Below are 24,772 nucleotides of genomic sequence, written 5' to 3'. Positions count from 1 at the left end.
TATTTCTGTTCAGCAGCCGTGTTAGTCTGTATCCGCAAAAAGAACAGGAGTCCTCGTGGCACCTTAGAGACTAACAAATTTATTAGAGCATAAGCTTTCGTGGGCTACAGCCCACTTCATCGGATGCATAGAATAGAACATATAGTAAGAAGATATGTACACACATACAGAGAAGGTGGAAGTTGCCATACAAACTGTAAGAGGCTAATTAATTAAGATGAGCTATTATCAGCAGGAGGGAAAAAAAAAAACTTCTGTAGTGATAATCAAGATGGCCCATTTAGACAGTTGACAATGACCCAGCCACTCTCAGTCTCAATATATACAAACTAGATACTACTAACTTGGGTTTGAATAGAGACTGAGTGTGGCTGGTTACACATATTGAATCTATTTCCCCATGTTGAGTATCTTCACACCGTCTTGTCAACTGTCTAAATGGGCCATCTTGATTATCACCACAAGTTTTTTTTTCTCCTGCTGATAATAGCTCATATTAATTAATTCGCCTCTTACAGTTTGTATGGCAACTTCCACCTTCTCTGTATGTGTGTATATATCTTCTTACTGTATGTTCCATTCTGTGCATCCGATGAAGTGGGCTGTAGCCCACGAAAGCTTATGCTCTAATAAATTTGTTAGTCTCTCGGGTGCCACAAGTACTCCTGTTCTTTTTGCCAATATTTCTGTGACAGTGGAGTCAGCGACATGGTCCTAAATAAACACAATCCCAATTAGTCTGGTGTGCTTCAGCATGGCTATAAGATGAGGGCAGGGAGACGCCTATGACTGGTTTTTGCCAGTTTAAGCAAATTCATTACTTTTTTTTTTTTTTTTTAAACCCTGGGGCTATCTATGTTTAAGTAATATTAAAGAATACAGTACTTTAAGATATGTGCTTCCTTTTTCACTTTGTGCTGACTACACAATAAATAAATCTTTGCCATAAAAAGCTTTCAAATTATAAGATGGGGCACCTAAATACCAGGTCAAAAGTAGGGATTAATTTAGTAGGGTGTTTGTTTCCCTCTCCCTAGGCTGTACTAATTACAATTAATGTCAATCCAGGCTATAATATTTCCCAAAATCTCTCTAAAAATCAGTGTCCTAACTAAAAGCCTCATATTATCTTTCAAACAAATTACCCTGTACTGATTTTAAACCATGTTTTCAACAAACTGTGTGCCTGCCCAAGTGTCTATGGGCTTTAGATTACTGCAACCTTTGTTTCCCAATCCGGTTAAGAACTCCTGCAGCAGTGATACCTGGGCCTAGCTAAAGCCTAGTCATCAGGACAGCTAGTGGTTTTATCTAAGAAGTCTATGATGAGCTTTCATTGGTGGTGAATTTAAATAGCATACCAAAAGGATACATATTGTGCATTTTAGCTGCCGTTTTTTCATCAGTTTATTGGATGTTTACACTAGCCCTTAATCACCAAAGTTCCCACTGTACTGGTTCAGCTCTGGGGGTGGTAGCAACCTTGAGACCACTAAATGTACATACAGTAGCAGGTGGCTGTCATTTTTAAGCACTATGCTTGCTTAACTGCTCAGAGCAGGTCTATGTATCGTCATGCTTAAAGTGATGGTGGCTGCCAAATTCTTGTCTACACCAATGCTAGCAGTGGTAGGAAATTTGAGAAATAAGCAGTGTGCAGATGAGACCAAGGCTACCAACAGAAGGACCACAAACGAGAACAGGTCCTAAAAAATGTTGTGTGAACTTTCTCATCTCCCTAATATCCCCTATCCAAATGACAAATACCATCTTCTGTCTGCTTGCTGTGGCTTAAAATAAAATCAATGTAGTGATTGCTCTCTGTACTTCATTTCCAGAGTTTAACCCTCTCTGTTAAACAACCACAATCTTACATTAAAGTTTAATTTGTTGTTGACATACATCTTTCAGTATTTGCAAAATAAGGCACTCGGTCAGTTCCAAGGACAGCTGGGAATGTATGAGGAATACTGCAGAAGGGGGAAGGTGCAGGCAGTTCAAGTGGTTAGGTGAAGGGTCTCTCTCTAGAACACTTTTATGGCCCGCTAGAGGAAATTGATCAATACAGAGACAAATAAGCAAATTCACTAGTTAGGGCAACAGGCCTACCTTTATTGAAACCTCCAAAGACCATAAAATGTTTGTAACCTTTCTGATGGAAGTAATTTTTAAAAAATAATTTGAAAAGTATTTTAATAAGGGAGCCTTATTTATAGTTTGAGGAGAGTGCTTATCAGCCACAGCTGTTGATGAGATTGTGGTATTCTCACGGGAACAAGTCATTTCAACCTCACATAAAGAGAGAGGCGGTCATTTAAACTAACTAGTTTGAGTCACTGCCTAAGAAAGTTAAACCAGGGGGTCAGAAATGCCATGCCCAAAGTCTCTTCTCAACACTCAGTTTTAGTTGAAGTGAACAATTAGGCTAGATTAGGGAGGCAGATGCTCCAAGCAGCTTTCCTCCCTCCTCTGAATTTTTGGTATGTAAATATTTGCAGTCCCATTCAAAGAGTCTCATCTGAAAACCTGGAGTATTTAATGAGAACAGTTGGGTGAGCCAAACCCATCCCCTTTTACTGAAGGGGCAAAAAAACACATGCAAATCCATAACTCATATGCTTGTAAGGCCCAAATCTCTTGTTTTCCAGAAATTGCATTTTTCCTTTCCCTTTTCTTCTGACGCATGAACAGTCAGATGTGGAGATGCTTTCGGTGTTCCTGGGATCCACCTTGGGAAGCTGCGCCTTTGTTACTAAACATTTGGAATTGGATTTAGAATTATTCTCTCACATGGGACGCGTAACACAATCTGCTGCCTTGAAAATTTGTCAGCTAAGTAGCCTGTGGGACTGAGAGGGCTGGGAAGCAGTGAAACTAGTACAGCACTCTGGGCCAGAGGGAATGAGACAGAGCAAAAGCTAAAGCCCCCCTGGGAAAATCATTAACCTCAGATTCTACAGCTGCTGTAACTTCCTGTTCCATCATTGTTTGGAGCTCTTCCTCAAGTTGTACTCCTTGAAGATAATTCCAGCAGCACAGAATCATAGAAAGGCAAGGCTGGAAGGGACCTTAGAGGTCAAGTCCTGCCTCCTGCACCAAGGCAAGACCAAGTAAACCAGACCATTCATAGCAGGACTTTGTGTTTGAAACCCTGAAGTTTCTCACCTGCCAGAGATACTGTATCTGACTCTGCTGTATTTCTCATTGGGGATGGATGCTCTGGTTTGGGTACAAAAGAATGGAAACTATTTGGAGGGGTGGGGGTTAAAAGGTGCTATGCATTTTTGTTTGTTTACTGTTGTTTTTTGCCTCTGCGTCTCTGAGCTCAAACCAGGCAATTCAGAAAGAGCAAAATGAAGTGAGAGAGGCTATTCTTTTGGCATTTTCTGACTGGCCTGCACACAGATTTCTAGCCCAATTTCAATTACAGCTACAGGGGGGAGAGGTTGAATTGCTTGGCCTCAGAGCTATTCGGTGGCTTAAAACAAAGGCATCTCTGACATTAGAAAAATGCAACACCAGGCAGAAGGCACAGCGCACACACTCTGCTAACTCCCATCCTCTCTACTCTCCACCTTTAAAAAAGTCTTCCTTTTAGGGGGCATGCATTTGCAGGTGTTTTAAATAATGTTTCAGCAGTAAAAATCTGTGTTGTCCTTCCCCATTCAGGGAGGCAAAAGAGCAGCAATTGTCTCATTTTATTATAAGTCTGAGCCAGTGCTAAGACTTTTGTTGGGATGGCTATTCTGTTGTTTGGGCTGAGTCTGCATTGGTTCTCTTTTTCTTTTGGTGAGCCAAAGGGATATATATTGAAAACACAACCCCACACAGTAAAAGCTCTAGTTGACACTGACCCAGAGGAGCCAAATTACCACATGAGGAAAAAAATGTCATACAGGTTTCATTGATTTAACACACATTTTATAGGAAGGCTGCTAAATCCCTTCATGTGAAATGATGTGAGCCTATAACATTCCAAGCAAAACGGCAGCTAAAGAAAATTGAAATGCAGCTCACTACCATTATCTCTGATGTGTCACACTTCCCTGAACTCTCACCAGACATCCACAGCTGGTGCCTTCAGACTTTGCAGAGCGAACGCTTGGGAATTTTGCAGGTAAAAGCCAGTCTCTGACGTCGCCATTGGCTGATGAGTCACAAATGTGATCCCTCCTGCGTCCAGCCTCTGAAATGTAGAATTAAAATCCTATTATTGTCTGTTACTTGTATTGCACAAAGATGTGGATCCAAAATAAGTCACACCCATGCAAGGGCATAAACATGTTTGAACTGATTTTTGGACACGGTTCACATTCTTAGGGTCTGATCCTGCAAAGTGCTGCATTCAGGCAGACCCCACCACTGAAGTTAATGGGGCTCCTTGTAGGCATCCACTGACCTGGAGCTCATAGCCTGCGCAGGCAATAGTTATTTGGGAAGTTATTAGCAGGAAGTGGATGGAATTTTTACATGTTTAATTGTATAAATATTAGACTGAATTACTACATGGCCCAGCAGTAGTTTGGACTGGACAAACTGTCAATTCTTCATCAAGTGCTGGTCCCTACTTATATTCCACTGTAGGTGTGTGAATGCATTCCATGCTCCTGGTGCTGGAGAATTCTTGTAAGAAGTGTCCGTTGGTCTGCCCTTGCCTGCCTTTTGCTTTCAATGAAAGGCATAAAGGGCAGAGCAAAGCGGAATAACAACCTCTCCAGTTCTTTCTTACCGATGCCTGGCCTGGGTCAGAGCTTCCACTGTCCAGAGTTTTCCTTTGATTTCTTTGATCTGCAATTATTTCAAAGTTTGCCTCTGTGTCTTATTGCGTAAAGGTCTTTATACTTAGCAAATTTTTAATAGTTTTCCAGTGATTTTCTCACCTTGGGGAATTCCCGCCCCCCCCTCCCCATTATGCATGTTGGACTATGCCCAGACCTCTAGGCTTTAAAAACGGTGTGTCCTGCCCCCTTTCCTTCTCGGTCAGCAACAACCACCAGTGCTGTTTGTACTGTCTCAGGGAGGTGCACAGCACAGCTAAGGGTAATATCTGCTGTTCTTTCCCTAGCCATACTTGTGAGGCAAGGGAACCCTGCCTTAGAAAACACCTCATGGAGAAGGCAATGATGCCACAGTTAGACCCAGGCTGTAGGCCTCCCCACCCCCCATCCCCAAGTCCCTTTACATCAGCCTGAATCAACATGGTGTGTGCCTCCTGCCATGAAGTCTGACTCTGTTGCAGGGGACTCCATATCAACATCCCTCCTGTCAGGGTCTCATCCAGGAGGCAGAGAACACTTGCACAAGCATAAAAGCAGGTCTCCTTCTAGGTCTGCTTTGAAGACATCTGACACAACTCTGCCTAAATCAAGTAAATCTGCTCATTTAATCCCTAAAGACTTAGTACATCTTAAGTCCTAGGGCCACGACTCTAAAGCCCATAAACCCAAGGCTCTGTTGGTACCAGACTCTATGCCAGTGATACCCACTCGATTAATACTGTCCAAGTCAAAAACATCATGATCCGTTGAGTCTGGCATGCTCAGAGCTTCTACCATTGATGGCACTATTGCTGTCTCAAATTCCAGCTACAGGGAGCCTCCCTCCTCTGACTCCATGAACACAAATGGATGGTACCCCTGGCACGCCAGAGAGATCAGAAACTTTTATTACACCAGAGGCTATCTTTGCTCTTTCTGAGCTTCAGTTTCCCCCCATCACCACTGGGACCTTCTCTAAGGAGACTGTGACTCCACCATAGGATGTTACCTTTAACAGAAGCCTATCTCTTCTTCCAGCGTCTGTCAGAACTGCCACTGGATACAGACACTCTCTTCTCTTACTTGGGAAAATCTGATCCTCCAGAGCGTCATCATCTCCCCCAAGAAATGTTAGTCCAGACAGGAGATCCAGAACCTCCTAGTACCAGCCTCTGCTTTGACATTTACCTTGGGACAGTTGGTACCCCACGCTTTGGGGACCCCCGCAACCTCTGCCTGAATGAACATACCTGCCAAACTGGGGAGCATGGGACCTGTATGCCAAATATACAGAGCCCATGCATTCTGCCAGGGAGCCACTCCACCATTCTCCTCTAAAGGAACAGTCAGAGCCTCCTCCTGAACCCATGGAAGAGGTGGGACATGAACCAGTTCTGCTGGTACCAACAAGATTGTCTTCTTCATCTCCTGATTAAGCAGTCATCTGGCTTCTCCATCCCTTCCGGATGACCATAAACAGTTTCAGGATTTACTGTGAAGAGAGGCAGAAGAACTCCAGATGTCCCTAGACAAGGTTGAGGATCCTCAACACAAACTCCTGGATTTCTACAAACCACCGGATCCAGTTGAATAGCATTTCCAGCTAATGAAGCTTTTCTGGCCTAAAGCAGTCTGGCCTACACCAGCTACATGCACTCCTACTCCCAACAGGCAGATAAATGTTATTTTTTTCCAGCTAAGAGAGCAGACTGCTCCTTACCCACCCTGCATCAAACTCTCTGGTCATCCAGGCTGCCACAGAGAGATCTAGACAACAAATTCACTCCTTCTGACAAGGAGGCAAAGTGTTTAGATTTGTTAGGAAGAAAGGTTTTCACATCGATTAGCCTTCAGTTCAGAAGAGCAAACTATCAAACACTGCTAGCTAAGTACGACCGTCTCAGCTATTCCAATTTCACAGATTTTGTAGACAACCTTCCGCAGCAGGACAAGTCTCACATACAGGCTTGTATTAAATAAGGTTAGCTCGTGCCCAAAAACCATACTTCAATCAGTGGTTGATGCAGCAGACACATCATCAAGGTCAATGGTAATGGCCATTGTGATACACCATAAGTCATAGTTGCATGTTTGGGAGTTTTCCAGGGAGGTCCAAAACACCATGGAGGACTTACCCTTGGATGAAACCCATCTTTTCAATGAAAAGATGGATGAGTCCTTACATACTTTAAAGGGTTCCGGGGCCTCCACCACCCCCTGGGAATATGTATACCTGGAAATGGAAGTATCACTAGCAGTCTTACAAACCTAGACCAGCATCTCAAGAGTTTTATCACCAGCAGTCTTTTGACCCTCCTTTTAAGAGACAGAGAATATAGAAGTCTCATTTCCCTGTACCTCCCACATCTACAGTGCCATCTCAATCCCATCCCTCAGAAAAAAATATTTTTGATGGGAGTTTGGGAGCGGCAAACCATTTATGATGCCACCACTACCCAATCCCCACATATTCTTCATGGGCCATTTAACACTCTATTTCCACAACTGGAGTACCCTAACAATGCACAAGTGGGGACCTATCAGGGATGGTCCAGATAATACTTAGTCCTGCCTTGAGTGCAGGGGCCTGGACTAGAAGACCTCTCAAGGTCCCTTTCAGTCCTATGCTTCTATGATTAGATACCATCCATTCTGGCTATGCAATCGAGTTCATTTCCCCACCTCCTCCAAAACCTCCATTCCTGTCCCTGTTCATGGACCATTCTCACGAGGGGATTTTCAGGCAGGAAGTGGAATCCTTCCTGCAGTGAGAAGAAAACACCAAGGGAATGATTTTTAGTCTATGTACTTCCTAGTGCCCAAGAAGACGGGAGGTGGGAGACCCTGTCCTCGATCTCGTCAATCATCTTTATTTGCAAACTGGTCACTCTGGAATCAATAATCCCATCCCTGGAGAAAGACATGTGGTTTACAGCTCTTGATATGAACAATGCTTACTTTCACATGGAAATTCACCCTGCCCACAGGCATTTTCTCAGATTCATGGTAAGCCCCTACCACTTTCAATACAGGGTGCTCCCATTCAGCTTCAACACTGTCTCCACAGTCTTTACCAAGGTCTTTCTGGTCATAGCAGCTCATATCAGATGGAACAGCTTCACCATTTTCCCATCTTGACAAGGGGCTTCTCATTGCCAGGACATGTCAGGAAGCTTATGAGTTGACCTCATCAATGCTTCAACTACTTTCTTCTCTAGGCATTACTGTGAACTTGCAAAAGTCTGTCCTCACTCCTGTGCAGACTATAGACTTCATAGGTGCCACCCTAGTTTTAGCCACAGTGAGAGCTTATCCACCAAGGGACAGGTTTCACAACATGAGCAACTCGATAGATCAGGTTATACACGATCCTCAAGCTCCAGTCAGAACTTGTCTCTTCCCTTCTGGGGCATATGGCTTTAGGTACTTACGTTACCCATTTGCCAGACCCCACCTAGGTTGCCCTCAGGCATGGCTCCAGACAGTGTATTCACCAACCAAATACAGCATGAATACCGTGGTAAAAATTATTTCCAGAGTAACATCTTCCCTGATGTGATGAAAGGATCCCCTCAGGTGTGTGGGGATCTGCTTCCAACCATTCTCCTCAGAAAAGATGATAATTAGAGATGGTTCTCTCAGGCTGGGGAGCTCACATGGAGAGCCATATGGCACAGGGCACTTGGACACCCTAAGAGACCAGGATACATATCAACTTTCTGGAACTTCAGGCAGTCCGAGAAGCTTGCAAGGTTTTTCTACAATTCATCCAGTCCCCCTATGTCCTCATAATGTCAGACAACAGGACAACCATCTTTTACATCAACAAACAAGGAGGGGCAAGATCAATCCCCCTGTGTGTAGAAGGGGTCATCCTGTGGAACTGGAGTATGAGGACTCAAATCACCCTGTTGGCAGCTTAGCTTCTAGGAACTCAGAATGTGTTGATGGACTCCCTCAGCAGGCATTTTGGTATCGATCACAAGTGGAAATTGCATGATTCAGTAGTAAACAGCATCCTCACTCAATGGGGGACTGCCAGCCAGGATCTGTTTGCATCCCAAATGAACAAGAAATGTAACATATACTGTTCCAGAGGAGCTATAGGTCTACACTCTCCTTCTCCCCTGGTCAGACCATCTGAGCTATGCCTTTCTTCCATTACTATTCCTACCTCGAGTCTTAAGGAAAATTCATCAGAACAGGGCACAAGTCGTCCTCATTGCCCGCACTGGCCCAGACAGTTTTGGTTCCCAAATCGTCAATGACTGCCATTTCATCCTCCAATCAGCATCCATTCCTTTTCTGATCTCTTGACCAGGAGAAGGGCAAGATCAGCCATCCCAATTCTGTGGCACTTCATCTCATAGCTTAGTTTTTGAATGGGTTCATTAGAACATTCCTGCTCTGTAGCCATACAAACCAGAACTAATAATAGCAGGAAGGACTCCACTAAGAAATGCTATTCAGCCAATTGCAAGCATTTTTTCCATCTGGGCATAGCAGAAATATGTATCTCCTGAGTCAGCAGATATCCCCCATATTTTGGATTATATTCTTTTTCTCAAAACAGCTGGGCTCTCCCACAGTTCTTTAGAAGTCCACCTGGCAGCAATTAGTGCATGCTATCCACCATTAGAGGGTTATTCAATTTTCATACACTGGTTGACTAGCAGATTCTTAAAGGGCATAAACAGAACTGTCCCACCAGCAAGGAAACCTAATCCTCATTGGGACTTAAATCTTGTGCTTTTGGTGCTTTGTAACCTTCCCTTTGAACCATTAGCTACATGTTCTATGTCTCACTTAGCAATGAAAGTTGCATTCCTTGTGGCTGTCACCTGAGCCAGAAAAGTGTGTGAGCTGGGATCCCTAATGGTGGATCCACAATACACTATAGTCCATGAAGACAAAGTCTCTTTACGACTACCTCCGAAATTCACCCCAAACTAGCATCAGAGTTTCACATAAACCAGTCAATCCATGTATCTGTGTTTTTTCCCCCCTGAAACTGCATGTATCTGAGGAGGAGAGGAGACTTCCCTCCCTTGACATACGAATGTTCTCGCCTTCTAGAAAAGATTGTTTCTAGCTATAGCAAAACAAGCCTGAGGTCAAACTGTATCCTCCCGGAGGATTTCTAAGCAGATCATTCTACAAGAGCACAAGCAACTTCACTGACATTGCTTCAAGAAATATCCTTAGTTGACATTTATAGAGCAGCTACCTAGAATTCCATCCACATATTTGCAAGATATTATGCTTTAGCGCAGAACTCCTCCGCTAACGCATCCTTTGGGACAGCAGTTCTCCAAAAAGCTCTGCCATCTACATTTTTGTACCCACTTCCCACTTGTGTACTAATCATCAGTCACCCACAGTGGAATACCCATAGCGACCTGCACTCAGAGAAGAAAAGGAAGTTACTTACCTTATCGTAACTGGAGGTTCTCTGAGTTGTGTGGTCCATATCTGTACGTCACTACCTGCCTTCCGTCCCCTCTGTTTCAGATCTTTACTGGATTTGCGGTAGAGAAGGAACTGGAGAGGTGGTTGGTCCACTCTGCCCTTTGCCCCTTTGGTTGAAAGCACATGGATAGCAAGGGCACATGCATGGGTTATCAGAAACTGCTTGCAAGAGTTCTCTAACTCAGTTTGTATGGAATGCATGATGCACACATCCATACTGGACTACAGATAGGGATCACACAACTTGAAGAACCTCCAGTTACTATAAGGTAAGTAACTTCCCCTTTTCAACTGAGTATCATATAAAGGAATCCCTACTGTCCACATACTATTTTACAGACATGTCATTTCTTGTACCTAACAGTTAGGATCATTGATATACAATAATACATACTGAATTTACATTTTATAACTGTATGCTTACCCCAGATAAAGTCTTCCGGTTTTAGGCCAAAGTGAGGGAGAAGAACACTTGTAATTATGATGTAAAGGTTTGCAAATTACTTTCCATAAAGAGTTTTAGGAGTGGTATTAGGAACTAGCTTATTAATAAATTAATGCAAAGTATTTATCTGCCCGAGCATGCCTGAGCATTTATGCAGCAGATTCCCACTAACAAGCTATTACTTACAAGAGCTCACAAATAATTTAATGAGAACTATTTGTGTACCCTTTTAAACATGGTACTGTTTACTTTCCTTATAATTCCATTTTATTTAGGTACTTCTTCTTTCTTACAAGAAACAGAAAGCCAGGCTGCCCTTTTAAGTCCACCGTTTAGGTCACCTGGACATTAAGTACTGATCCAACTCACAAATCAAAACTTTAGATGTCCAAGTTGCAGATACAATTACTGTCAATAGCCGTGGGGGCAAAAATGCACCCCTAAAGAGAGGCCAACTTTTGAAAATGTGGCCCAAAGCTTGAGAAGTAGAATTGTATAGGATGTCTTAGAAAACAGGTCCTCTACTTCAAAATAGTCTGTCTTATTTCTTCTACTTTTTTAAACTGACTTGGAACCAGATGTTTTCACTTGAATTTGATCCCAGGCATTCCTGGTGATGTCAGACTCAGATCCAAAAGGTAATGATGAAGTCAAGAGTTGAAAAATTATCAAGGCCTAATCTTGCAATTTAGTCCCTTGTAAATCATTGGAGTTAGTTATTTCAGGGCAGTTCTTACCAAACTAGTTCTCTTGAGAATTTGCATTAACATAGCCACCTGCTTTACTGTCAAAGAGAGAAATTTATTTGAAGGGAATCTTCCTCTCTTGATTTTATTTATGGCTGTGGGGGATGAATGGATGGATTGACTGGGAAATTCTAAGATTGTGAGTCTTGGCGCATGCCATTTCAGTGAATGGTGTAATTCATTTAGTTTGCTTGATAATTCACAAAAGGTCATAAAATTAAACATATAGGATCAAGCGACTAAAAGCTCATTTGTTGGTGTGAACTTTACAGTGATAAATATGAAGCTTAGCTGACCTCTTTATTTAAATCTATGATCCTTTCAGAGCTATCCTGTAGCCTAATACTACACAGAAACTGCGATTGCATACGCCTGCTCAGTATCTTGATTGCCAGTATATGAATAGTGCATCTATGATTTTGAAAATGCCTCCACTAGGAGATAAAAGGAAATCCAGTATAAGAAAACTAGCTCAATGGGACAGATCCTTCAGGTGGATCCTCATAGGTGCAGGTGCTACCCATGCATTGTAATTTGCAGGATCAGAGCATATGCTTGTGAATGGACAATGTTTTCTCTTGAATCAAAGCAGATAAGATTAAAATCTTTGCATACATTTATAAGCCATAGTTTGTTACAACTTAAAGCCTAAGAGATCCACACAAACATGTAGCATAACATAACATTGTTTTTCCTTTAAGGAAATTTCACTGAGTCAAATGAAGAAACTTCACTGAGTGCAATAGAAATTGAAGATGGAAAATATCTGTTAGGTTTCAAGTCCATCCCCTACCCATACCAGATTGCTTCTGACTATATTTTCTCAAGTGTTTTCTCCAGTGATGAGGCTTTCACTGCTTCCTTCAGGAGACTATTCCACTGTACACAACAGTTTGAGGCTAGGAAGCTTTTCCTTCCCTCAATTTCATCCTATTGTTTCTGGTTAGAATGCCTTTGACCACTCTAAACAATTACTCTCCCTCATTGATGTGGATGTCTTTCACAGACACATAGACAGGCAGCATACTCACAGAATTTAGCCAACATTTCATAGGCTCTGACTCCGTGGGTGCTGTAGGGCTGGAGCACCCATGGAGAAAAAATGGTGGGTGCTGAGCACCCACCGGCAGCCTCCTTATCAGCTCTCCTCAGCCCCCCAGCACCTCCCGTCTGCCTGCGGGCCCCATAGGTCAGTGCTTCCCCCTCCCTCCTCGCTCATCCGCCCACCACGATCAGCTGTTTGGCGGCATGCAGGAGGCTTGGGGAGGGAGCGGGGAGAAGCGAGGAGGCGGCACTTGGGGGAGAGGGCAGAACAGGGTGGGAAGAAGCGGGGTGGGAGTGGGGCAGGAAGAGGCAGGGCATGGGTGGAGTGGAGGCGGGAAGAGGCGGGACAGGGGTGATGCCTTGGGGGAAGGGGTGCAGTTGGGGCGGGGCCTGGGGCAGAGCAGGGGTCGAGCACCTCCTGGCACATTGGAAAGTCAGCACCTGTGCAATATTTCTTATAGAATCATAGAAATGTAGGGTTGGAAGAGACTCTGAGAAGGCCTCTAGTCCAGCTCCCATTTTGCTAAGGCAGGGCCAAGTATATCTTGACCATCTCTGAAAAGCGCTTCTCTGACCTTCCTTGGAAACCTATTCTAGTGCTTAACTATTCTTATAGTTAGAAAGTTTTTCCTAATATCTAACCTAAATCTCCCTTGCTGCAGATTAGGCCCATTACTTCTTGTCCTACCTTCAGTGGCCATGGAGAACAATTGATCACCATCCTCTTTATAACAGCCCTTAACATATTTGAAAACTGTTATCAGGTTCCCCCTCAGTCATCTTTTCTCAAGACTAAATGTGTTCAGTTTTTTTTAACCTTTCCATATAGGCCAGATTTTCTAAACCCCCTTTGATCATTTTTGTTGCTCTCCTCAGAGCTGCAATTTTTCCACAAAACTGGACACAGTACACAAGCTTAGGAAATTTTAAAAGATAAAGCTGGAAAAGAAGGACCTAATGTAAATTGAGCAAAGCAATGAAATTTGGGATTAAAGCTCATTCACCATCTTTAAAGTGCAGCCATACAGAGAAAGAAAGAGAAAGAGAGAGAGAGAGAGAGCATGCAAAATAGTCCAAATTAAGGCTGAGTCATGCTGAACTCTGAATTTCCTGACTCTTGACAATCTAAGTCAACCCTGAAACATTATTTAAATGTGTGTGGTTATTTATATTTCATGTATTTAAGCTAGTTGGGATGCATTTCCGAATTGCTTCTGCATTGAAGTCAATGAGAGTTTGGTGAGCACAAAGCGTGCAGAGTTAGGGATTGAACGTTTTATTCCAGTTAAAATATGCAGTCTTGTTTACAACAAAAGATCCAAAGCAGCCATTGATTTTCCAAGTGTACAAATTTAAGATGATTTACTGGCAAATCCACACACATACAAATCCAGCTTTACAAGAAATCTCTGGAAACATCCAATCCGCTCTACAGGATTACAGTAAAAAGAATGTGATAATCTTTACTAGTAAATTTGCTGCCAGTGATTCGGAAGAGCAAGAGCGAGCGAGCCAGAGAGAGAGCTTTTGGCAGCACATTTATAGTGTGAGAGGATCTTGAATGCTGAATAAACTGTGACATTATACATCTAGGAGGAGAGTGGGTGTTCATATAGAGGAGTGAGACAGAGTGAGAGTGAAAACACCTCACCAGGGGGTTTCCTTTGACATTACGGAAAATGATGTTAAGCTATTCATGAGTTTGTTGCAATGGAAGGAAAAGGGACAATGCTGGGATTTTTTTTTCTACTAGGCAGACAAATATTTTGTGGGTCATCATTCTTGGCCATTGTTATCTCTGGCTAATATGACTCCTCCGTTTTGTTGCGTCATCTAGATAAATTGCTCTTCTGCTTTCCTGTCTGATCCCTGTCCCAACTGCTTGGGCAGAGGTGTTTAGAAAGAGAGATTTCTAAAAATAAAATCACTTTCTAATGAATAAGGATTCATTCAGTGGAAGCTGATTACGTCTGAAAGTGGGAAGGCAAAACTGACGCAAAGCCATGTAAAGAAGCAAATATCTCATATTGTACCTGACTCAAATAAACCTTTTCTGCCAAATCTGCAAAAGAATCCTTCATTCACAGTTACCCCAGAGAATCGGTTTCAGAAATGTTTCAGTGAATTGTGAAGGGGAAAAAATGTATTTCCTTTGTATGCAAGTTGGGGACAAGGGGGAGGGTTTAGGCACTATGTGGGTTTAAAAGAAAGAGAGGGTGAAAGGGCTATTTAACCCAGATGTCACCCCAGGCTCAGGGCCCCTAGTGATGGAAAATATGGTTGGGTGATTGCAGCTCAAAGTGGCCACAACCTCTCCTGGAGGGCTGGGCAATTACTTTGTGCAGCTCCAAAGGAGGGAGCACACCAAAGAGGGACTGAGCAATGTGTTGATTCAGTCCATTCTCACAGCAATGGGGCTCCTGTAGAACCCCAGTGGAAATTAAAGCTAAACCCTGAGCGAGTGTGGTGACCATTTCAATACCAGGCCCTCCCTGGGGTTAATCTCCCATTGGGTCACACCTACCACCTCACCGCAGAGTGAATCTGGCCCAATGACTTGAGAACAACAGCAACTGAAGAAACATCATCACCTAGGATTCTCATCATCATTGCTCATTTCTTTCCTGGCAGGGATGAGGAAACAGGAACCTGGATTAGACAGGAGAGGCACTTACAGTAAACCACTGTAGCTTTGGTAATCTCTGTGGGAAAATGGAAACAGAGCGGTTTTGGAGCAGACAGTGTATTTGAGCTGAGAAACATGATCCTGGTAGCCTAGTGAAGGACGATATACAGTTATCATATACATTTAGGGCCAGATCTAATGCCCACTGGTCTGTCTGTGACTATGTCTGGACTGGAATAATAGGTTGTGTTTTAAAATGTGTCAGCTAACAGGTTTTAACTAATATGATTTTGAATAGGACATGGCACCCAGTGTATATATGGCAAGTTGTGCTTAAAAACATGCTACCTGGTGGTCATGGTCAACTCTAGCCTAGACCTTGCTGATGAGACTCTTTCCATTGACTTCAATGGGCAGGCCCTTAGAAAGTATCCAAATGTGTGCTCTCTGTCTGTAATTAAATAATGTTCCTGAAAGTATCTCTACGTTCCATAAAACTGCTTCTCATATTTCCTTCTAAAGTAATCTTACCTTTTCCAGTTGAGAATTATGTACTATGCCTCATGGCAGGTTTTAAAATAACGTAATACTGCTCTATTTGCCAATTTGTTTAGTTTTAGCAAATTTGGTATTTACGCTGTCATTGGTTCAAAAGCATTGGACTCCTGTTGTATGACTTTGGGGATTTGCTGGGTTACCTATAAAAGTCAGGCCAGCTGCAACAGTGACGGCTGTTCAGTTTAATAAGATAATAAATATATTTAATGACCCTCATTATGTCTTACAGTGATACCTGGTACTAAAGTGCAAATGTTAGCCCACGTAGAATATAAAATAGAAGACTTCCTGCAGAGATTATGCAGATTTTTGTGGAAAATCCACACAGAATTATGCTATAGTATTTATGTATTTTTATTACTTATTTAGTGATTTAGAGTTGTTCCTTGAGTTTAGTATGGGGAGAAATAACTTGAGTTTAGAAATGTGAGCAAGGAAGCTAGAGGGTGGATACGAAATGGACCCAACTAAATGAGAAGCCTAGTGAGTTGATTCTAGTTATTATATCTTCTTTATCCAGTGATGCTCTGCTAATATGTAACCAAAAAATTCTATAAAGGGTTAGTCCTTTCTAGTGGAAGACATAAAAATGTTGTCAAGGTTCCTTCCCCACTCTGAATGCTAGGGTACAGATGTGGGGACCTGCATGCAAACCTCCTAAGCTTACAATTATCAGCTTAGATTAAAACTTCCCCAAGGTACAAACTATTTTACCCTATGCCCTTGGACTTTTGCTGCCACCACCAAACGTCTAACACAGGTATTATTATTATTAGGAAAGAGTTCGTTTGGAAACGTCTTTCCCCCCAAAATCCTCCCAAATCTTACCCCCTTTTTTCTGGGGAAGGTTTGATAAAAATCCTCACCAATTTGCATAGGTGACCACAGACCCAAACCCTTGGATCTTAAGAACAATGAAAAAAGCATTCAGTTTCTTAAAAGAAGAATTTTAATAGAAGAAAAAGTAAAAAAGAATCACCTCTGTAAAATCAGGATGGTAAATACCTTACAGGGTAATTAGATTCAAAACATAGAGAATCCCTCTAGGCAAAACCTTAAGTTACAAAAAGACACAAAAACAGGAATATCCATTCCATTCAGCACAGCTTATTTTCTCAGCCATTTAAAGAAATCATAATCTAACGCATATCTAGCCAGATTACTTACTAAGTTCTAAGACTCCATTCCTGTTCTGTCCCCGGCAAAAGCATCACCCAGACAGACCCAGACCCTTTGTTTCTCCCCCCCTCCAGCTTTGAAAGTATCTTGTCTCCTCATTGGTCATTGTGGTCAGGTGCCAGTGAGGTTATCCTAGCTTCTTAACCCTTTACAGGTGAAAGCGTTTTTCCTCTGGCCAGGAGGGATTTTAAAGGTGTTTATCCTTCCCTTTATATTTATGACAAATGTCCATGAATTTGGACAGCTGGCACAGTGCTGGATTAACACATATAGCTCCTAGGCCTGGGCCTGCTTGGCAAGAAAAAAAAAGTTTGCCTCCATTTATAAAAGAACTAATTGAACCTATTAATACAACAGCACATTAATTCTGAAATAACTTAGGGAACTATGAGAGACCCAGCACTCTGTACTTATGTTACCGAGAGCTTTTGGCGGCTCTACGGCTCCATGATGACTCTATACAGAAGCCAAAATGTGCCTAGTAACACAGTCATGTGCTAGCTCGAGAACGACTACCACTGATACCCGGAGTGTGTTATGAAACACCTTGGTTTCCTGAGAGGGGAGGTATTGCTAAGAGATTGCTGCAGTTAGAGCTCAATGTATCAAAGATTGAAAATACAAAAGCTAGATTTCAGTGCTATTTCTGAATGTGCTGCAGAACAATCCAAAAGCCTGAGCTGAGGCAAGCAACAGCGGGTAATGTTTCTCTCATGCAGTCTACGGCACTGTTATAGGGGAGCAGAGGAGTCAAACTTCAGAGTTGGCCGAGACTGCAGAAGGGATTAACCCATGCCTAACCAGACTCATTTACTTGGATGGCCAAGATGAAAGGGAGATACTTCATTATTGCTTCCCACACAATACTGAATTATCTTAGATCAGCTGTTTATTCATCCAAAACTTCTTCACTGGCAGCCAGCAATGAGACAAAACACCCTTTCCCTTTCTTTTTACTCCTAGTTAAGTTTTTAAATGGTATTCACTTCTCCCAAAACATGAAGGCTGAAGATAGTTTATTCACCCACATCAGATGAGAACTCCCAGTGTAGGGCGCTGTTCATAGAAAGATATTTACATGCAGCGTACACATAAAAGCTTATAGCTAAACATATGGGTTACCTGGAAACTGGGAATTATGCAGCCCTAACGCTACAGAAAACACAAGAGAGGAGCTTGAATGTGCTCTTACCAGACGCCTGAAGCAGTACTAGAATTCCAAATATGCCTGATCTTTATTTTTAGTTAATACATTAATCCACTTAAAGAAATCTCCCACTTGTGTACTGCCCCCTCCCCTCTGCTGCTTTTTGGGACATTTTTTATTCTAAAATAATTCTCTTTGGGCATGATATCACAACCTCAGAAACTTTTCTATATCCCTTGGGCTATATACTACCACAGTGGCCTTCTAAACCAGGTCATATTTTTGAATGCATGTAATGTGTGAGTGAGAGAGTGAGTGTGTGAACACTGCTCTCTCTCCCCGGACCCATTTTTTAGTTCCTGTTCCATTTATACAGTTCGGTTTACTGTTCTCAAAGGATTTCATAACTGCTGCTGTCAGCTGCATGACGCACTCTTTGCTTTTCATGCCTCCATCTTGTAAGCAGCCACAGACTGACCAAAATGAGCCGATCCCTTTTCTACGGATGACTGACCACCAAACAGTATGCAACTAATTACTTTTCCATGTATTGCTTGCATGCTGTACGAGCCTGTGACACTTGTGCTATAGTGCTGCAAGCTATATTTCTTTCTGGAAAAGTGGCCTCATCCATGGCAAACTCAGCAATAATGATGGATACAGAAGGCATTCTGAGACAGTTAAGGCCCTATCCTGTATTCTTTGCCCACTCAAAACTCTCACTGGGCCTCTGGCAGTTCTGGAGACACAAAGAATGCAGCATAGGGACTCAAATGACAGGCTAGAGGAGTTGAAGGTATGTCCACCCTGCAGCCGGGTGTGAGCCTCCCAGCCAAGGTAAGCAGACTGAGGCTAGCAGGGCTTGAGCTAGTGGGCTAAACATAACTGTGTGGCGGGTATAGCTTCAACACAGGCTAGCCACCCAGACCTGGGGGACAAGTGGGCCTGACAGCCCAAGCTGCTGCCTGAGCCATAACATCCACACTGCTATTTTTATCACACTAGCTCAAGCCGAGGGAGAGCGAGTCCCTCTACCCAGGCTGGGAGGCTCACGCCCAGCTGCAGAGCAAACATACCCCAGGAGATGCAGCTGAGGAAGGCAGTTTTAGGGAGTAGCTTTGCTAATCACTAACTGCCAGGAAAGGCCCTACCCAGAATTCCTTAGTGCTATCAGACACCATGAGCATATTTTAAAATGTGAAGACTGAATGATCTTTGTATGTGCTGAAAACTTAACAGCAGATTCCAGAAATGTTCCCGAGCAGTCCAAGAGTGGGACAGGATTGAAAGGCAGACACTAGAGTCAGTGAGCCATGTCATGTGACTGGGGATAGGCAATAAATATCTCTTACCAGCACTGTTCTGCGGCTTTCCTTTATTCCGCAGCAGCAGCAGCAAGTCTTGCCAACTGCTGTGACTTTATCACTCTCTTGTGATATCTGATATTTCCCCCCCCAACAGCCCCAGCTCCTGGAGTCATTTGATTATGTGAGAACCTAAACTTTGATTCAAAAAATAAAGAAAGGGTATGTCTATACGGCAAAGCAAATCCCACGGAACTGAGTCTCAGCGCCTGGGTTAATTGACTCAGGCTTGGGTCTCATTCAGGCTGTGGGGCTGAAACCCATTCAGGTTGTGGGGCTGAAAATAGCAGTGTAGTCATTTCTCCTGGAGTGGAACCCAAGCTCCAAGAACCTGCCCCCAACTGGCTTTCAGAGCTCAGGCTCCAGCCTAAATGGGAATGTCTATGTGGCTATTGTTAGCTCTGCAGCCCAAGCTCCATGAGCCCGAGTCAATTGACCTGGGCTCTGAGCAGTCAGTGGCGTGGATTTTGCTTTGCAGTGTAGACATACCCTGCAGCTAGCTATGGTAGCCAGGTATACCTTGAAAACGTGAACCTTAAGGGACCAAAAACCAAAAGGCAAAGGAGAAAGAACCTGATTTATTATTTTTAAGCCAATCTCATGATTTTGGGGGGTCTAACTCACAAATAGCTCTTCAAATGTGAACTTTACAAGGTAGTTCAGTATCATGTGAGGCAAGCCAGGCTCAAGTTGATGGTCTTTCTATAGTAAAATACAGTTTCAGTAAGAAGATACCTCATTGAAACATCAAGGGGCTCTGAAGAAAGTTAGTTAATTGCTGGATTTAATTTGTTGGGGGCTTTTAAAAACAATTTTAAAAAACAATTATTGTAGGAATTTGAAGGTTCAATCAGGTGATAGACGGAGAATTAACAGGAAACGTCTCCTCTTTCCAAGTTTATTGTTGAAAGTGGCCAGATGTCATTTGTTTGTGACTAGAGAGTGGTACGTTAGATCATGGCGCATGATATTTAAAAGTGCCCAGTAAAAACAAAAGTACTTGGTGAATACTGAAAGAAAATCTTTGCAAAGTAATGTGCATTTTAAACAAATTCTTGTCTACCACGTGTTCACGTCTGTGAATGTTCATTCGGTTGAGAGTTATTAGCACAACTGTTCATGGAAAGCAAATTGTGAGGAATTTTAATGCTAGCTTTCCATTAGCATTACTTCCATAAATCTGATAAATTATTCTCAGCCAATCAGGCAGCAATAACAAAACTATGTGGCTATGTGTCACACACACCTATGCAACATACTTTGAATTGTGGCTTTCTAAGCATGTCGTAAACAAGCATTGCTGACTAATTTAATAAAAAGAATACATTTGAATTACTTGTGATCTGTTTACAGATATTCTGTGAGCAAAAAAATTAACCAAATAAATGCTTTTGTTCTGCTCTGCTTCCACCTCAGATTGGAGTGAAACCACTGGCATGGAGGTACAAATCTTTATACCCAATTATCAGTGTTTGAATCAAAATTAGACTGAGTAGGCATGACTTGATTTTGCTTTGTGAGGAAAAGAACTCTGGCATCTCAACTCATTATTATTAATATTAATGACTGTGATTATTTGTTAAATGCCAACAGTGTATCTGCCAGTGTTCAAGACACAAATGAAGATACAAAGGTGCCCAAAGGTGCTAACAATGTAAAAGATGCAGATCAGATAAGAACAAACTGGGAAGCCGGAGGGTAGGGACAATGTTGTAGGTGGCTACTGTTAATAAGAATGGGGAGTGGTGATGATAGTCTATTGCCATGGCTTAGCAGTGAAGCCTTACTGAAGAAGTGGATTTTCAGGAAGGATTTAAGAAGAGAGGATGGAAACTCAACACACTGGGTTAAGGAGGTCACCTCAGGCACGAAGATAAGCATATCAATGAATGTGGCTTTAAAAGCCACCTTAAGAGACTCTATGGAAGAGACGCTGAAAATTACATAATTCTGTCAAGGGTTCGATTTCTATGTTTTGCACTTTTCTTAGATTCCACAAAGGTTTTCAGAAATAGAGCCACATTTATGCAATTCCTTCATTTCTTCACTTTGGGGAAATGATAAGTTACTTAAAGCAATTTATCAGATTAAATGTGCAAAATCACTCAAAACCTGCCTGTGTCACATTCCAAAGCAATTAGTTTGTTACCAGTGAAAAGAGAGAGAGCACAGGAAAAGTATGTTTTTATCGTGACCTGTCTGCTGACTCATAGGGAGCACAGGCATATCTGATCTGCGAGGCAATCAGAAATATTTTAACCAGCTGGGGTGGGTACATTGACACACACAATGGATAGAACCAGTAACTGTATCTTTATAATTCACACAAGCAGAGCTGGGCTTTGTCATTCTGAAGACTTGATTTGAATAAACATTCAAGATTTGGACCCTTATACGAATGCTCCAAACTTTCTGACATCCTCTATAATGTATTCCTGGCAGGTCCCTGATCCCGCTTGTAATGGCATTGACCCCATGACCAGCTTATTTAGCTGCACTTTGGGGCTACCTACTCCCTCCTTGGACAGTGTCTCTTTGTAGAGGGTTAGCTACCGCTATCCTCTCCCCTTTCCAGGTAGTTAGAATTGTATTCAAATTATACGGAAGGAGAGATTCCATTAACTGTTAGTGTCTGTGCACGCTGGCCCCTTCTCTCACCTACGCAGGTGACGATTATGTCCCCCATTCCAGGCAGTTTGTCTGCACCGGGAAGAGGCCAGAGACCGTCTCTTGCTTTTAAAAAAAGTATTAATTTACTCTACAGTCGTGCTTCCAAGCACTGTGGCTCTGTCCCTGCAATGTCTGGGATGCTCAGGACCTGCTCCAGCTACCACGGAAGTCAATGGTAAGGTTCACATTGACATACATGATAACTGGATCAGGCCCACATGCTGGAGCCGTGTTGTCTTTATCAGGGATCCTCACAGCTTCTGTCACTCTCTGATGGGTGAGAATTGTACCATGTTGACATGTTCTGGGTCAGTCACACCAGCGTTGTGCAGGAGGTCAGACTAGATGATCATAATGGTCCCTTCTGACCTAAATATCTATGAATCTATGAATCAGTGCAAGACGGTCACGCCTGGCTTTACCAGCACCTGTAAGGGTTAAGTGGAGTTAATTACACTTTCCCCCCACTTTACAACACCTCTAAAACCCATCCTCACCTCTTAATTTGGACAGCTAGAAGCTTGGTGCGTATATTGATCAGTGTGGGGCCCGCTCTAGCCTGCACCAGCTGGCTTTGGTCCCTGAGGGCCTTGCACTCCAGTCACCCCTCCTGCCAGCCCTCACTGACACTAGCGTGCCCTCTGATGTCCACAGGGAAGGGTAAGTAGCAGTTGGCTATGCCCATCTGTCTATATCCATATGTTGTCTCTTTGGGGCAGCAACTGTCTCTTTGTTCTGTGTTTGTACAGCACCTAGCACTATGGGGTCCTGGCCCATGACTGGGGTTCCTAAGTGCTATGATAATACAAATAATACTAATATGCCAGCTCTACACCTGCTTCTTGCTTGGGGTCAGTTTCCACTCCTTTGTGCCACCTAAACAGTGCAAAAATAGCAGACCAGGGCCGAGAATTGGCCCCATAGAATTATATGCCAGGAGACAGTCCATGCACGGTGAGAGGATATGTGCACTGGACCTTTTCCTCGCCCACACACTTATTGACATAGCCAAAGTATTTATATGGCCCCCCCATTATATTGCAGCTGACCTCATATTAAACACAGAGGTGCTGCCTTTAGACAGCACAGGTCCAACCATGCGCTATTCCATTTTGATACTAATTGCCTGGCAGGGCCTTTTAATCTCTGCAGGCCGCACCTCCATAATATCAACAAAGATGGCCATTAGCTAGAGGCTACATTGTAGAACTCCAGGGGCCTTCCTTTGGATGCCCTCTGGGCTAAGCATGGGATGACCAGCTCAACTATATTGCTGCTACTTTGCCTGCTGCTCACCAGGGTTTAGTAAAGCATTCCCAGGCGGTAATCATGGTGAGGAAGGATTTGTCCCACAGTGATTAGAATTGTTCTGCTGAAATAGTGGAAGGGATTTTGCTGCAAGGGGTTCCAAACAACTATTCACCTTCAGTCAGATAACAAGCTGGGGGAACTTCAGCCCTGCAGGTGAATGTTTTCAGAGAGTTATTAAGTGTGAGGGTTATAAAGGAAACTGTGTTGCACCCTTACGTATGGCAGTCAGGTGGGATTTTTGAAAGCACTTCAGGGGGTTAGACCCTCATCTCCTATGCTTATCTTCTTCATGTGCTTTAGAAAATCCACCCGCCACTCCTAGCATCACTATAATGCAGTGTACACATGTATCAGAAACACAGTCTGACATGAATTCTACTCTTGCATCTTGCCCGGCTGAGGACATCTGAACACGCTGCTACCCAGCCTGGTTAAACGAGGCACTGCCCTGTTCGATTCTAACACTGTCAAACACCACACTGCATTTTCTTCAGCAGACTTGTGCCTCTGTGATTACATCTTTAACACATCAATAACTTAGCCTCTGGTTAGCGAGGCTCGCTGGAGCATGACTAATCAGCAGATGAAAGTGTCTTTGTGGGGATTAGCTTTAATGAAAAGAAAAAGGATAGTTATTTTGGTAGTTTGAAATCTTTCATAAATCAAAGCAAATACTGACAAAGCAGGTTTATATGGTAAGAATGAAGCTATTGTGGATAAAATTAAGGGACCAGCTACTTTTATATAAATCACAGGCCAGGACAGCATTTGTAGGAGAATCCATGGGAACGAGACCATTTAACTTCTTCAGGTGTAAATAAGTTATATTTGGCCAAAGTTAAAGCATTCCTAACGAAAAACAGATGGACTGGGGGGAAGGGGAATTTATTCAGGTTTTTTTTAAAAGCTTTAAGAACATCCGGCCACTTCTCCTGGGCAGTGTGGCCACCTTGTGTTACACTGTGGGCGTAATCTGGTTTAAAGTCATTTTATCCAGCTGCAGGGATATTTCTCCTGTGCAGAATGATCATTCCGGAGATAGAGTCTCCTCTGCCACCAGCACCCACTGCCAGCGAAGCGGGTGTGGCCAGAGGAACCATATGCTGGACCAGTCCCAGGTTGTGGGTTCAGACCATTGGGTTTTTTTTCCCCAGCTGGCATAAACTGGAGCAGTTCTCAGGCTGCTGTAACTTGGAGTGTGTGGGGGGGTCTGGTGCTGTGCGGGGCAGCCCTAGGATTGGGGGAAAACCAGAAAAGGTGTGTGCCCCTTTGCCATCACTAAGGCACTGACTTCTTGCCTTTTGTTGTTCATTTGTCTAATCCTTGTGGATGTGAGTGAGACATAAACTCAAAGAGGTTCCCTGCCTTCCTCTACTCTCCTCATGGGGCATTCTCCCACATGGCCCTAGGTGCTTGGAACCCCCTGTCAGATCCAGACCCTTCTGTCTTCAACCTC

At 43.1% G+C, this 24,772-nt stretch overlaps 1 long non-coding RNA gene across 2 annotated transcripts; it reads right to left on the bottom strand.

Moving 5' to 3' along the window:
- Positions 1–4,036: 4,036 nt before the first annotated feature.
- Positions 4,037–16,885, bottom strand: LOC141981371 (uncharacterized). 2 transcript variants are annotated; one of them, XR_012637753.1, is made up of 3 exons: positions 16,813–16,885; positions 14,986–15,163; positions 4,037–4,186 (listed from the first exon to the last, which is right to left on the bottom strand). It is a non-coding gene; the product is annotated as an uncharacterized LOC141981371 (long non-coding RNA). The 2 variants fall into 2 exon arrangements; XR_012637754.1 differs by having other exon boundaries at positions 14,986–15,110; positions 16,813–16,871.
- Between the last annotated feature and the right edge of the window lie 7,887 nt (positions 16,886–24,772).

Source organism: Natator depressus, chromosome 2, assembly GCF_965152275.1.
Source record: "Natator depressus isolate rNatDep1 chromosome 2, rNatDep2.hap1, whole genome shotgun sequence".
NCBI classification, from domain to species: domain Eukaryota; kingdom Metazoa; phylum Chordata; order Testudines; family Cheloniidae; genus Natator; species Natator depressus.
This window is presented reverse-complemented; position numbering and strand designations above follow the sequence as displayed.